The sequence below is a fragment of the Chiloscyllium plagiosum genome, unplaced genomic scaffold, assembly GCF_037043375.1.
Source record: "Chiloscyllium plagiosum isolate Xiang-an unplaced genomic scaffold, Cpla_swu_hap1 HiC_scaffold_10, whole genome shotgun sequence".
Taxonomy (NCBI): domain Eukaryota; kingdom Metazoa; phylum Chordata; class Chondrichthyes; order Orectolobiformes; family Hemiscylliidae; genus Chiloscyllium; species Chiloscyllium plagiosum.
In genome coordinates this window covers 103,892,138-103,906,370 of record NW_028270148.1, presented here as the reverse complement: position 1 = coordinate 103,906,370, position 14,233 = coordinate 103,892,138, and the positions used below count along the sequence as shown (strand labels likewise).

The 14,233-nt window shown below is 37.6% G+C and overlaps 1 long non-coding RNA gene across 7 annotated transcripts in view; it reads left to right on the top strand.

The window, feature by feature from the left end:
* LOC122553067 (uncharacterized) overlaps nt 1-14,233 on the top strand; it is a 94,123-nt gene that overhangs the window by 10,569 nt on the left and 69,321 nt on the right. For 2 of the 7 annotated variants that reach the window (XR_015758522.1, XR_015758521.1), the window contains one exon: nt 9,995-10,117. The exons of 4 other annotated variants lie outside the window; for them this stretch is intronic. This is a non-coding gene — a long non-coding RNA (uncharacterized LOC122553067). Of the gene's footprint in view, nt 1-9,994; nt 10,123-14,233 lie in introns of all 7 variants that reach the window. One more of the 7 variants, XR_015758524.1, reaches the window with a different exon arrangement.

Sequence of the window (14,233 nt, the reverse complement as noted above, 5' to 3'; positions counted from 1 at the left end):
GATGAGAATCACCTAATCTGAACTTTCAACATTTTTCTCCACCAGCATCCTCACTCACTACCCCTACACCTGCCCTCTGCCTCCCACTTCAATGCTATTCCCTCCACACTTCACTTCAGCTCTGATGAAGAGTCATTTAGACTCGAAACGTCAGTTTGCTCTCTCTCCATGGATGCTGTCTGACCTGCTGTGATCGCCATCATCAGTTGTTTTCAGTACAGATTCCAGCATCTGCAGTAATTTATTCCCATCATAATCTTGGGTCTATTCCAAACATTAGTGAATGCACTCGGTTCCCTTTAACTTATATACGGCATAATGATATCTCTCTGTCATGCATGGCTCTTTGCTCATGAACTTGAGTGCCTGAATCCAGCAGGCTACATCTGACCGACACTACTTGTGAAGTGGAGTGTCAGTTGTTGCTATGGAGAGCACAGTTCTCTGTCTTATCCTTTGCATTTTAAATGAATCGTGAAACAGCAATGACATGCTTGTACAAGTTATAAAGCAACTGGAGTTGGAGTGAAGGTGCTTATGTGGATAACAGAAGCACCCAGGCTGAAATGTCACATGTTGCTCTGCTGCTTTATTCTTGATAATCTGTGACAGAATTCCATCAGAGGCAAGCTATTGCCAAATTTTATTGGGGCATTACTTTGAACTCGCTTTGTGTTGGTGCAAAGCAGTATGGATTCAAACAGCTAAATTACAGCCACAACAAATATAAGATGTGAGAATATGCCCGTCAGCCCATCCTGAAAATATTACAGGTTTGTTTTTGGTGCTTTTGAACAAAGCCCAGAAATTATAGAGAGAGAAACAGAGACAGATTAGAAAGCCAAAGGGAGGATGTGAAGAAAGACTGGCAGGTGAAATAATGTAAATAATAAAGGATTTTAGTAAGACACAAAATTGAACCAATGTACTAAAAAAGGGTAGGGCTGACTGGGGATGATTCAGTAAACTATTACATGGAAGACAAAGGAGCAACAAATGTACTAAATTAGTATTATCTTCAGGTTTTCACAGGAGAGTGTTGGAATGAATGGTTGCAAAGTAGGAATTGGTGGTGTATTTAAATGAGATAGCACGTGGGCGGCAGGGTGGCTCAGTGGTTAGCACTGCAGCCTCACAGTGTCAGAGACCCGGCTTCAATTCCTGCCTTGGGTGACTACCTGTGTGGAGTTTGTACATTCTCCCTGTGTCTGCGTGGGTTTTCTTTGGGTGCTCCAGTTTCCTCCCACAGTTCAAAGATGTGCAGGTGAGGTGAATTGGCCACACTAAGTTGTGATAGTGTTCGGTGATGCATTAGTTAGGTGCATTAGTCAGGAGAAATGCAGGGCAATAGGTCTGGGCAGAATGCTGTCCGGAGGGACGGTGTGGACTTGTTGGGTTGAATGGCCTGTTTCCACACCTATGAAGGATTCTATGAAGTGTGTGAAAAGTGCACATTTGTTCTTTCATTCATCCTACAATGACACTGGGAGAATAACAAAAGCACTGCTGATCGCAGTCTTGGAATCTCTACAATGCAGAAAGAGGCCATGCGTCCCACTGAGTCTGCACTGACCCAGTTCCCCACCCATGCCTGTAACTTCATGCAGGGTTTTACCATGGCCAACCCAACTAATCTGAATACTACAGAGCAATATTTAGCATGGTCAATCCACCTAACCTACACATCTTTGGACTGTGGGAGGAAACCAGAACACCCAAAGGAAACTCTCACATACTGTGCAAACACCATACAGACAGTTACCTGGGACTGGAAGTGGACCCAGGTCCCCGGCACTGTAAAGCAACAGTACTAACCACTGAGCCATCTTGCAAAATGTTTTGGATATGGAAGATGTGCTGTAGCAGTGCAGGTTTGTTAATGTAATCCATCAGCTCAGAATTTATCAAGAACAAAGCAGGCCAGTTGAATGACACCCCATCCACCACTTTCAACATTCACATTTCCACCACTGACCCATTGTGATTAGCATCTACAAAATACATTGTAGCAACTCACCCAGGTTAGTCTGAAAGCACCTTCCAAACCCTTGACCTCTACCATATAAAGAATAAGGTCAACAATGCACCACTGTCAGCAAATACCCCTCTAAGCCCCATACTACCTTCAGTCAGAACTATATAATCACATTACTGTCATTTCTGGGTCAAAATCTTGGAATTTGCTTCCAAACAGCACTGTGAGTGCACCAACCCACACAATAATTGCATCAGTTCAAGAATGAAACTTAATATCACATTCTCAGGGTGTTGAGGGATGGGCAATAAATGTTTATCTAGAATGTTGTCTTAGCCAAAAATTCCGGCATTTCATGAACAAACACAACAAGGTAAATATTTATAGAGAGAGACAATTCAGCTAATGAGTGGTTTATAAGCTCTAGAAAATAATGAAAATTAATGCTCAATTAGAAAAAAAAGGTTTGCGGGTTTAGTAAGGACACCTGGGACAGATGTGTGAAAGTCAGACATTTCTGACTAATTAAATGGAGTTCTTTCAGGAAAAAGTGGAGAACAGTAGAGTTTGAGTATGTGGGTTTTCAAGAGGAACATCATAAGACCCTGCAAAGCTATCCAGTTGCTAAAATTAAAATACACAGTATTAAAGAGAATGTGACAATGTGTATCTAAAGTATGGGCGGTATGGTGGCTCAGTGGTTAACACTGCTGCCTCACAGTGCCAGAGACCCGGGTTCAATTCCAGCCTTGGGCTACTGTCTGCATGGAGTTTGCATGTTCTCCCCATGTCTGCATGGGTTTACTCCAGTTGCTCCAATTCCCTCCCACAGTCCAGAAAAGATATGCAGGTTAGGTGAATTGGCCCTGCTAAATTGCCCATAGTGTTCAGGGATGTGTAGGTTAGATACATTAGTCAGGGGAAATGCAGAGCAATAGGGTAGGAGAATGGGTCTGCCTGGGAGACTTGGTGTGGACTTGTTGGGACAAATGGCCTGTTTCCACACTGTAGGGATTCTATGAAAGTAGATTAATGGACAGGAAAAATTGAGGATATGAATCACTCTTGGATCAGAGCAAAACGAAAGCAATAATACCTTCCACAGCTTGGGGTTGGATGTTTTACTCTTCTCATTGTTTAAAACTAATAACAATTTGGGTCTGGGGCTGGCAACATTGTCAAAATATGGCAGCTCCACAGCTGTAAAGGTGTAATTATGCATGTAGTTCCAGGAAGATGTGAGTGAGTTAATAGGTTGAGGAGGTGTATATTATGTTCAATTTATGATAGAGAAAATTCATAGTTAATACAGGCTAAACGCATGATGGTAAAATTAATGTAAACTTTTTTCTGCGTATATTATGACTTGTGTTATCAATTAGTCTGAATGAATATTTAGTAAATAAAAGTTAAACCTGCAGCACCATAGTTCATATGTTAAGGACTTGCAGCTGCATTTTAAGATTTGCGAGATCAGAAAGATCCTTATAGCAGTGCTCTTTATCTCACTGTTTGGATTCTATTTTGTTTGCTTTCAAGTTCAGCAAAACTTCCCTAATCTTGGGCCAGTCAGTTATATGCTGTGACACTGAAAATTATGAGTAAAAGGGACTGAGACACTATAAGTGGTTTCATTAATGTATTGTTAACTCTATACAACCCAAGTTAACATCGAACACCATTTAGATTGAAATTTTAATTGTGCTCATATTTTTATTTCCTGTTTCATTTGATCATCTTTCTTATTCTTCATGTTATATTTTAAACTCTTTTTTTGCCCGAGTTAATCCAGTTTAAACTTACAACTATCGTGTGCAGTTACATACCATCTAGAAGCTAATTTTTGAGTTGAGATCTGGGATGATATGGCCAAATCATGTCCACATGGCTTTTGCAAAATCTTTTTTTGTAGAAGAAGAATCTCAGCTCTGACAACACATTCTATAGCCAGATGTCATACATTTAAAATAATTAACGTAAGCACTGGAGGGAAAATAAGGAAAGTTTTCTCACACTGAATGTTGTTGATATTTGTAATGTTCAGCCTGAAAGGAAGCAAATTTCATAGCAACTTTTTAAAGTCAATTGGATATATGCTATAGGAGCACTTGGTTGCAAGGTTATGTGGAAATAGTTGAATTACATGCCTAAATTACAAAGATAGATGTTTTGGCCTCCTTCTGTGTTATAAGATTATGTGCCCTTCACAGCCAATGAATTATTTTTGATCATCTCTGCATTTTTTATTCACTCATGGGACATGGGCATTGCTGACTCACCAACATCTGTTGCCCTTTCCTAGTTGCCCTTGAGAAGGGTTGGCTGCCTTCTTGAACCAGTGCAGTCCATCTACTGTAGGTTGACCTGCAATATTCTTACAGAGGGACCCAGTGATTTTGAAGGAGAGTGATATATTTCCAAGTCAGGATGGTAAATGGCTTGGAGGGGAACTTGCAGGTAGTGGTGCTCCCAGGTACTTGCTCCCTTGTTCTTCTAGGTGGAATTGGTCATGTGTTTGGAAGGTGCTAGCTAAGGAATTTCTGCAGTGCATTTTGTAAATAGTACACAGTGCTGCTACTGAGCATCAGTGGGGGAGGGAGTGGATCCTTATGGATATGGTGCCAATCAAGCGGGTTGCTTTGTCCTGGATAGTGTTGAGCTTCTTGAGTGTTGTTGGAGCTGCACTCATCCAGACAAGTGGGAAATATTTCATCACACTCCTGACTTTGCCTTATACGTCGGTAGTGAACTCTGGAGAGTCAGGAGGTGAGTTACTCACAGCAGTATTCCCAGTCTCTGAAATGCTCTTGCAGCCAATGTTTATGTGATGAGTCTAGTTGAATTTCTGGTCAGTGGGGTATTTAGTATGATAACAGCATTGAATGTCAAGGGTGGTGGTTACATTGTCTTATTAGAGATGATCATTGTCTGGCATTTGTGTGGTGTGGATGTTACTTGTCAATTCTCAGTCCAAGCCTAGATACTATCTGGATCTTGTTGCATTTGAACATTGACTACTTCAGTAACTGAGGATTTGCAAATGGTCCTGAGCATGCTGTAATCATCAGTGAATGTCCCCATATTTGATGGAGGGAAATTTCATTGATGAAGATGGTTGAGCCCAGGACATGACCCTGAGGAACTCCTGCAGAGATGTCCTGGAGTTGAGATAACTGACTTCCAACAAACATGAGCTGGTATTTTCTAGGTAATGGCAGCAAACAGTTTTGACACAGGAAATCCCATAGGCAACAGTGAGATTAATGACTAAATAACCAATGTTTTGGGATGTTGCAAAGGCCAGGACACTCATAACAATTCTCTGCTCTTTAAGTAATGCCATGAGACATTTTCTTTCTCTGAACTGAAAGGGAAAGTAACACTTTGGGATTTCATTTCTTGTTTGAATGACTGCACGTTACCATAATGCAATATCCTCTCACATTGAACCATTGTCCTAGATTATGGGTTTAGCTCCTAGACTGGGGCTTAAATCCATGCTCTCTTAACTGAAGTTTGCAGGGAGGAGAAATAAAAAGGTGAAGCTGTCCAAAGAGGGAACTGTGAGCATGGTGCTTTGATAGCATCTCATCTTTATTCTGTGGAATCAAAAAGTACATGTCCAATTTGATTTATCTCAAAACTTTTAAATTTCAACTAATTAAAAGTTATCAGAGCAGATGGAACACTTACTATAGAACGGACAAGAACACATAGCTGAGGTCGCTTCAGAGAGAGAAATAAGTGGAGGACTCATCAAAGATTATTGAACTTTTAACTTAATCCTTTATTTTCCCAGTCTGAACTACGAAAGGCTTTAATGTAAACTATTACCTATTTCCTAATTTTTCTTCTTTTCTATGAAGTACTGCTTAACTTTTCAACTCTCGGTTCTCTTACTACTTTGTACTTAAGCATTTTTTTGTAGCTAGGCACCTTGGCACCTAAGATGATGCCATGTATGGTGACATTATACACTTATCACTATATTCCTGTACTTGAGTACATGTGACAATAAAATCTAAAATCTAAATCTAAAAAGACCACTACCATTTCAACATCAATAACATTTCATTCCTCCTCAGCTTGTGTTGAACAAATGTTTTAGAATAATCTGAAATTCAAGACATGAATGGGGTGGCATGGTAGCTCAGTGGTGAGCACTGTAACCTCACAGTGCAGGGACCCAGATTCAATTCCACCCATTGGGCGATTGTCTTCTCCTTGTGTCTGAGTGGGTTTTCTTCAGGTGCGCCAGCATCTTCTCACAGTCCAAAGATGTGCAGGTTAAGTAGATGGGCTGTGCTAAATTATCTGTAGTGTCCAGTGATGTTTAGGTTAGGTGGATTAGATATAGGGAATGCAGGGTAAGGTAAGGGGTGAGTCTGGGTGAGAGTCAATGCAGACTCAATGGACCAATGTCCTGCTTCCACACTGTAGGGATCCTATGATGCATGAAAATAAGTTTTTTGATAATGCCAACTCAGTGTGTTAAAAAATATTCCTGATCTCTTGAATAATCAGTCATCATATTTTTTTAAAATGCTGAGGTCAGATGATTATATCTATTTTATTAATGTTTGGGGGATGTGGGTGTTGCTGGCAGGACCAGCATTTGTTGCCTTTCCCTAATTTCCCTTGAGAAACATTTCATATCAGCTTGGCTAGAAAGGACTAGGTTTATAATAAACTACAGTCACATTTGAAAACTGATATCGCAGATTTTTTTGTGACTAAGATCATGCAAATATCAATTGCACATAATGTTTTCAAAATTCTGCATTAATAATGAAAAGTACTTCTGATTGCCAGTCATGTGCTCATATTAACATATGACTGCGTGCAACAATCCTTGCTTACACTGCTAATTTTCTTGCTAATGCTGTTTTTGTAATACCCAACTTACTCCTAAACCAGCCAGACTGGTTTGGTTTAATATGACTAAGACCTGCTGTTTGATTTTCTGTCCATTCTTAAACCAGTTGATTTATTCTAAACATTTCACAAATCACGGAACAGGAAAAAAAATCATTCGGCATAACAACCTACCTCTTCACATGAAGGAATTCCTTCACATCTCCCTCAAATTATGTAAACTTGCTCAATTTGCTGATCCGACCCATTTAATCCCTGGTGGAAAATGTCCGCAAATGTGTTCCTAAGAGCTAAACTAAGCACAATATCAGAATATCAGTTATTGCATTTTGATTCCCGATTAGCCACTGTCATGTTCTATGTAGTATTAATAATGTCTGTCAGTATTTTGTAGTTATCAGCCCATTTATAAATAGATACTTTGCTGGCTTTTCAAAGATGATCTTAATTGGTACAGCATTAGCATGCCTTTTGTGCTTGATTATGCCATATTGCCACTAACAGTGAAAAGTACAAATCCTTACCTCTTACTTCTTCTAAGTTCTTTCTGCTTGTCTGTTTTTTTACTTAACCTTCTTGCTCTGTACACACACTAAAAGTTAAATGATCTACTCCCACGCATTTTATTCAGCCTTCTCAAGATTGTGAAGATGAAGTTTTGATCTTTCCAAGTCAGAGAATTGTCTGATTTTTCACTGCCAACCATGTTTAGACATTTAATGATTATTAGCTTTGTAAAAAAGAAACTAATATTGTTCATATAATGTCATATTTCTGTAGATGTTTTGCTTCTAAATAAATGTTTAGCTGCTCATGTATCTAAATGCCTGTGATGTTACCTATAGACTTTAAATTTCTGAGAAGTCTGAGAGTATTCTAAGCACTATTGCTTTATACTGGCACAGTATTTTTGTCATTGGAGGATTTAAATAGATTTATTAAACAAAAAAGCAATTCAGTTTTTTAATATCTCAATCCTGTCATAAATTTAAAGTATTATAAATAAATTCACTTTACGTAGACAGTGTTGCATTGTAGTGAAAAAGCCACGAGTTACCATTTTTGTATTTACAGATTCAAACAAACAGCAGAATCTAAACATGTTGCTTTGTTAAAAGAAAATCAACAGAAATATTTCCAAGTGTTGGTTATAAAGGTGTTGCACTGTGACCCAGTTCCTTCTATCTTGAGAGATCACAGTTAAAGTTCTCTGCTGATCTGCAAACTTGACCTCTCCTCATTTCCTGTAGTCTGCAAAGCAAGACAGACCATCCCCTCCCACCTCCTTTTCCGAAATCCAAATTTTGTTGCTTTACATTTGAATGTCTCACAACAGTCAAATGATTATGGTTCCAACTTACACAGTATCCTGTCTAACAGAGGAACCTTTATCTATAGCCATATACACCAAGCATACAATATAGAGAAAACTGACCAGAAGAATTGGAGGAGAGTTGCTGAGAATTTTCACGGCACAAAAATTTAGTATTAATTGGAATGCACTAAATGGGTGGTGGAAAAGTAATTTAACTGTACCTTTCAAAAGGAAAATGGATACATAACTGCAACAATTCAAGTTTATACAAATGGATTAACATTGCGAAATATCCCAAATAGTTTATCAGATATGTTTGAGGTTTTCAAAATCATGGGGAATGTAGGAAGTGTGGATTGGAAAAAATGTTCCCACTCCTAAATGGATCATGAACCAGAAAGCACAGTTTTGAAGAAAAATGAAATCACCCAGCGAGTGTTTTAGAGTACAAACATGGTGCCCAACATTCAACTGAAGCACTCAGGAAAACACTAGATGATTATTTGAATGCAGAGAATGAGCGAAACTATGAGGTAAAGATATGAGATTGCCAGAAGTTAAAATGCCCAGAGCACTGGTGCAGGCATGTTGGGCCCAAATGGCTTCCTTCTGCACTGCAAAAGTTCAGAGAATCTGAAGACAAGATACTGAGCCATGACAGGAGGTATCAGGACAAGTAACCAAGAGCTTGACCAAAAAAGGCCAAGGAGGGGAAACAGATGGAGACATTTAGAGAGAACATTCTGGATTCAACCCTAAACAGCTGTAGGCATGGCCATACTGAAAATGATGGAAATCATGGACACACAAGAGGCCAGGTTTAGAGGCACGAAGATACCTTAGAGGGTGTACGGCTAGAGAGAAAGAGGGAGAAGGCCATGGAAGAATCTGAATAGAGTGCTGAAATCAATGTGTCGTTGGGTGGAAAATCAATGAGCAAAGTAGTGCTGGGTGAATCAGACTTGGTGTGAGTTATAGACTGCAGTGTGTTAGATAAACTTAAGTCTCCTAAAGATAAAGGATAGTCCAGAGGTACCAAACAAATGGCTGAGGGTTTCAGTAGAAAATAGCCAAGACCCAGGTGGAGATAGTCTACATTATGGAGGTGGAAAATAGCATTTTGTTGATACAGAGGAAATGGGATTGGAAGCTTATCTCGGGCTCAGATTAGACCCAAAGTGGTGCAAATCTGGTTCAGGTTGAGATAGTAACAAGGATGAAGGAGGGAATTTGTGTTGACCAAACAAGTGGGAACCAGAGACATTGAGAAAGAAGCCATTCACATCATTAAGTTCATGCCGCCTGTCTACAGAGAAATCTAATCAGTCTTGTTCCCCCACTGTATGCCCCATATTTTTATATATGCCTGTTTACCTCATGTCTGTCCAATTTTGAACAGTTGATTGCCCACTTCCACTACCCTCATAGGCAACAGATTTCAGGTCATTACCACTCACTATGTTAAAAAAGATCCCCTATCCCTCCTGTTTCTCTTGCCAAAAAAAACCTTAAATCTGTGTCTCCTGGTCCTTATGTCATCAACTAATAGAATTAGCTTTACAGTGCCTTTACCATCTGACCTTTCACAATCTTGATTACTCTGTCAGATCAACCTCAATCTCTTGTTCCAAAAAGAACAAATCCAATCTAGTGTTGTAACTAAAATCCCTGAAACAATTCTGATCTCATCTACATCCTCTATATCCTCTTAAGGTCCGTCATGTCTTTCCAAAAGAATGGTAACCAGGACTCGACGTAAATCACCATTTGCACACTCCAACCATAGAACTTTATGGTTCAACATAATTTCTTTGTTTTTTTTTATTCAGTGCATCTGTTTGTGAAGACCAAGATCCAGTCTTCATAGTGTTTCATTGGAGGACTATACTCGTCATCCAAAAAAGGATGCCAAAACTAGCAAAACAGCAAATTTGGGATCTAGGAAGGAGATGGTGAGGTACTGCTGAATGTCATTGACATATACAAGGAACTTAGGCATTATATTTTTGGATAATATTGTTGGGAGGCATCACATAGATGCGAAATAGAACACAACAAAGCTTAGATCTTTAGGAGACATAGCTGTAATTTTATAGAAGCTTGAAGATAAGCGATAAAAGGTCATCCTTCAAATATTACTGGATTCATATCCAGAAATGGAATCCACTGAGGAGAGTTGCAACAAATAAAATATAAATTTCCACCCTGTATATTTGAAAAATCAAATACTCTGGGGCTTTGTACAAAAAAAAGGTGATTAATTGGTTAGACCTTTCAAATAACCAGTATAAACATGGTGGGTGAATGGCCTTCTCTCATTCTATATGATTCTATGACTTTCAAAAAATAGAAATAATGTTTTAAAAATTAATCCATCCACAACAACATTTGTGATTTTTTTTCTAAGAAGTTCCTTTAAGCTCATGATTTTCAGTTGTAATCATGTGGTCAATAATTGTAGTTCATGATGTAGGTGTCAATTGATAATATTGATCAAGTTATGATGTTCAACTATTCTTCGATATGGAATTTACATGACAATTATGCTAATTTTTTATAGTGATGGTTTTATTCCAGAAAACTAGTGAAGGATAGAACTTAAACCAATCTTTGTACTCTGTTATATTTATTGATAGCAACACACATTCTAATACACCTTCTAATCTAACCATGGACTTTTAGTCTGGGTTGAGTTATAGAAGACTCAGAGGGCAGTTGCATTAATGCCCACAATCTGCATATAACAAAATAATATAATTTTGTTATATGCTTATATATATCCTAACAGGCTTATATACAACTAAATTTGTTGCTTGTCCACTGAAAGGTGAAAAACTAAATTATTTATGGTTAAACCAGATAAAATTTGGGAATGCCAACATGATCATGCTACAATTTTGATGTCATGTTCACAGCCATTTTTCAGCTTTAACACAAAGACTACTTTCTCATTCCCACATTCTGATGGATAGCATCAAGGCGACTTCCAGGATTACATAGAGGCAGCTGAATGAAATCCCATGACTGAAGGGGTACTGCCACTACATAGTCAATGATGCTTTACACTGATTATGATAATTGTAGACATTTCAGCATTTACTTTAGGATTGCATTTATTTGTTCCAAACATCTGCTGGCAACCCTAACAGTATCTAACTATGGATAGCCTATTTGATTTTGACATGATGAAGCACATATTTGCTTAAAACAAATGCGATCATTTTTTATTTTTCAAAAATGTTAAGAAACAGAAAACCTATTTAGAGCCACACAGTCAAAATGTTTTGTACAATAATTGCTCGTCTTAAAATGATCAAGGTATTGTTTAAATTAGATAGATTTAACAGTGCAGTGGAAAGACAGCATTCATAGAACATAGAACAGTACAGCACAGAACAAGCCCTTCAGCCCACGATGTTGTGCCGACCATTGGTCCTCATGTATGCACCCTCAAATTTCTGTGACAATTTCACTTCTGCACAGTGTATTCAATATTTTTCAATCGTCGGAGATCTAACCTATGTTACTCTGCATCATTGTCACGTTCGTGAGCATAGCTTTAAGTTCCCAGCGGTTACTCTTTAAGTGTTGGGAAAATGGACAGCATCAGTTTATCGTGTCATCAAGGAGACGCGGTAGAGCAAAAGCTGGCATTTTATTTTATGTAAATCCACCTTCACACTGAATTGGTGCAAAGTTAAAAATAATACGAAATAGCCCTTCAGAATTAGACTCAGACAATTTGAGATCTAAAAACAAAATGAATTCGTGCAGTAAAGAAACGCATTTTTCAGAAATGGAATAATTCACTCCGATCTGCAAACAGTTAAGTGTCCCTTGCTTCCGAAGTACTGGGTTGATTACACGGCTCTTTCAGCTTTGCTCGTCATCCTCTGAAATGTTTCAAGACATATCTGGCCTTTTTGTTTTTAAATAAACACATTTATACCACGTCTGATTCGATGTGCTGCAATTTAACACTTCTTAATAAATTCAATTAAATTATAACAAATGTGTTAAACCTCCCTCAGAGCCTTGGGCATTAAAACTGAGAAAGAGAGAGAAAACCTCGACTCCAATTCTAGAGTTTAAATTACTAAGGGTAACAGCAGGGATTCTAACTTTATTGCAATTGGCTTTAAGACTATGTACTGCACTTAACTATCTTGCCTTGCAATTTCTCTCTTAGCTTGCCAATGGAATTCTAATAAAAAGAGAAGGCAAGCCCCATGACAATAAATGACTTTATTTACTTGACCAGTATGTGAGAGATGCATTTAACAAAGTTTATATGCTCACCACTTTAACACTGCAGGATCAAAATGTGGAGAGAGAAGTGGCTCCTTACCCATGAAGGGGAGGCTGACAGTGGCATCTGCAAGATTTTGAATAGACTTTATTAATTAATTGAACTCAGTTGAAATTTTGGAACTGATTCGAACCAAATTAAATCAATTCCTTCATTAGACAGATAAGGTGCCAGTCCAGAGTATATGTCTTTGATTATTTTTTTGATGACCAGTTAATTGTGTCACAACTGATGTGTTAATGAGAAAACCAATGAAAAAACATGTAGCAAATTGCAGTGCGATCAGTCTGTATGCAACTGAAGTTTTACTATGTGCTCATTGAGAATTTGTTACATTCTCCCAGTCAAGCCTTGAAAGAAAGTTTTATCAATGTATTGCTCCCAAGAAAACTGTGCCACCAAATTAAACGATAGCATGGCTTTGTAAAATATGTGTAATTGTGGGATGTGCATATTCATAAAGTAGAGGAGAATTAGGGAAATACTTCAGGAAAAAAAGTATACAGTTAATTTTTTTTAAATGCAGCATTTGCACTGCGAGTTTTTAAACAATTAATGTAAGAAGACCATAGCATGATTTGACACCTAAAAATATTCATTGTCAACTCTGCATTCCTATTCATATGAGAATGGAGATTCTGAAATTGCACTGGCATCTGAACACTGAAACCTTATCATGCATTTCAAATTGTTCTGTTAGTCAACCTGTAAGATCTGTTGAACTTTCAGTAATTCATTTCACATAAGCTGAAAATTAAGATAAGCTGTGCTGTCAGACAGAAGGGCATGCTTCACTGTTTTAATTAGCAACAACGGAAAAATTCTAAATTTACATGTTCAGTTTTTATGCAAACATACACAAAATGAAAGGTACACTGTAATGAAAAAGGACACATCAAAACTTCAAGCAAGAGGATGCAGATAATTATATTTACTGAAAGTCTAAAATCTGTTCTTAAAATAAGTTGCCCCTTGCAAATTTCTTTTTTGTCATTCCCTGTTGATTTACATAAACTAAACAAAATTCAGTCTGAAAATTTTAACATTGCTACTACAGAAATTGCATATAACAGAGAAGGTGTTCTATGTCAGACAAAGTCAATTTGAAATACCAAATGTGACTTTGCAATTTTTTTATTAGCTTTGCTTAAATATTGCTATAATGGCAAGAGGTTTGCTTTGCAACAGAAGTTGATGGCAAAAGTTTATGGGAGTAATCTGAAATTAAGCCAATCTATTATGAATATTGGTAAAATAATTTAATTAAACTTATTAAAATTTCATTAAAATCAATTATGTGTTCTCAGAAAATATGGAGCACTAAAGCCTAAAACAGAAAAAAATCTCCTTACAATGGATTCTCTGTGAATGTAGTGCAGAGTAAGAATCCTCTTTTTGATGCATTTGTGCATTTCCTTTATGAAATTATTTTACTTGCTGGTTCAATTATATTATCATAGAACCCCATTTTGTAGTTGCTATTAGACATCTGAAAAGCTGATAGTTAGCTTTGCAAATATTGATGTGTGTTATAGCTATTAAAGATACCTATTTCACATACATTCACAGAATATATATATGAATGCTTCAATGTGTTCACAAAATAGTTCCATGATTACCTTGTTTTTAAAAAAAGATCACAAATTTAAGAAATAAACTATTGGATTGTTAGAACAGCAATTGTTAAGAACAGATGGTCTTAAGTTCTAGCATCATTCATACATGATCAGTTTCACTTCTATATACAGTAGTAAAGTTT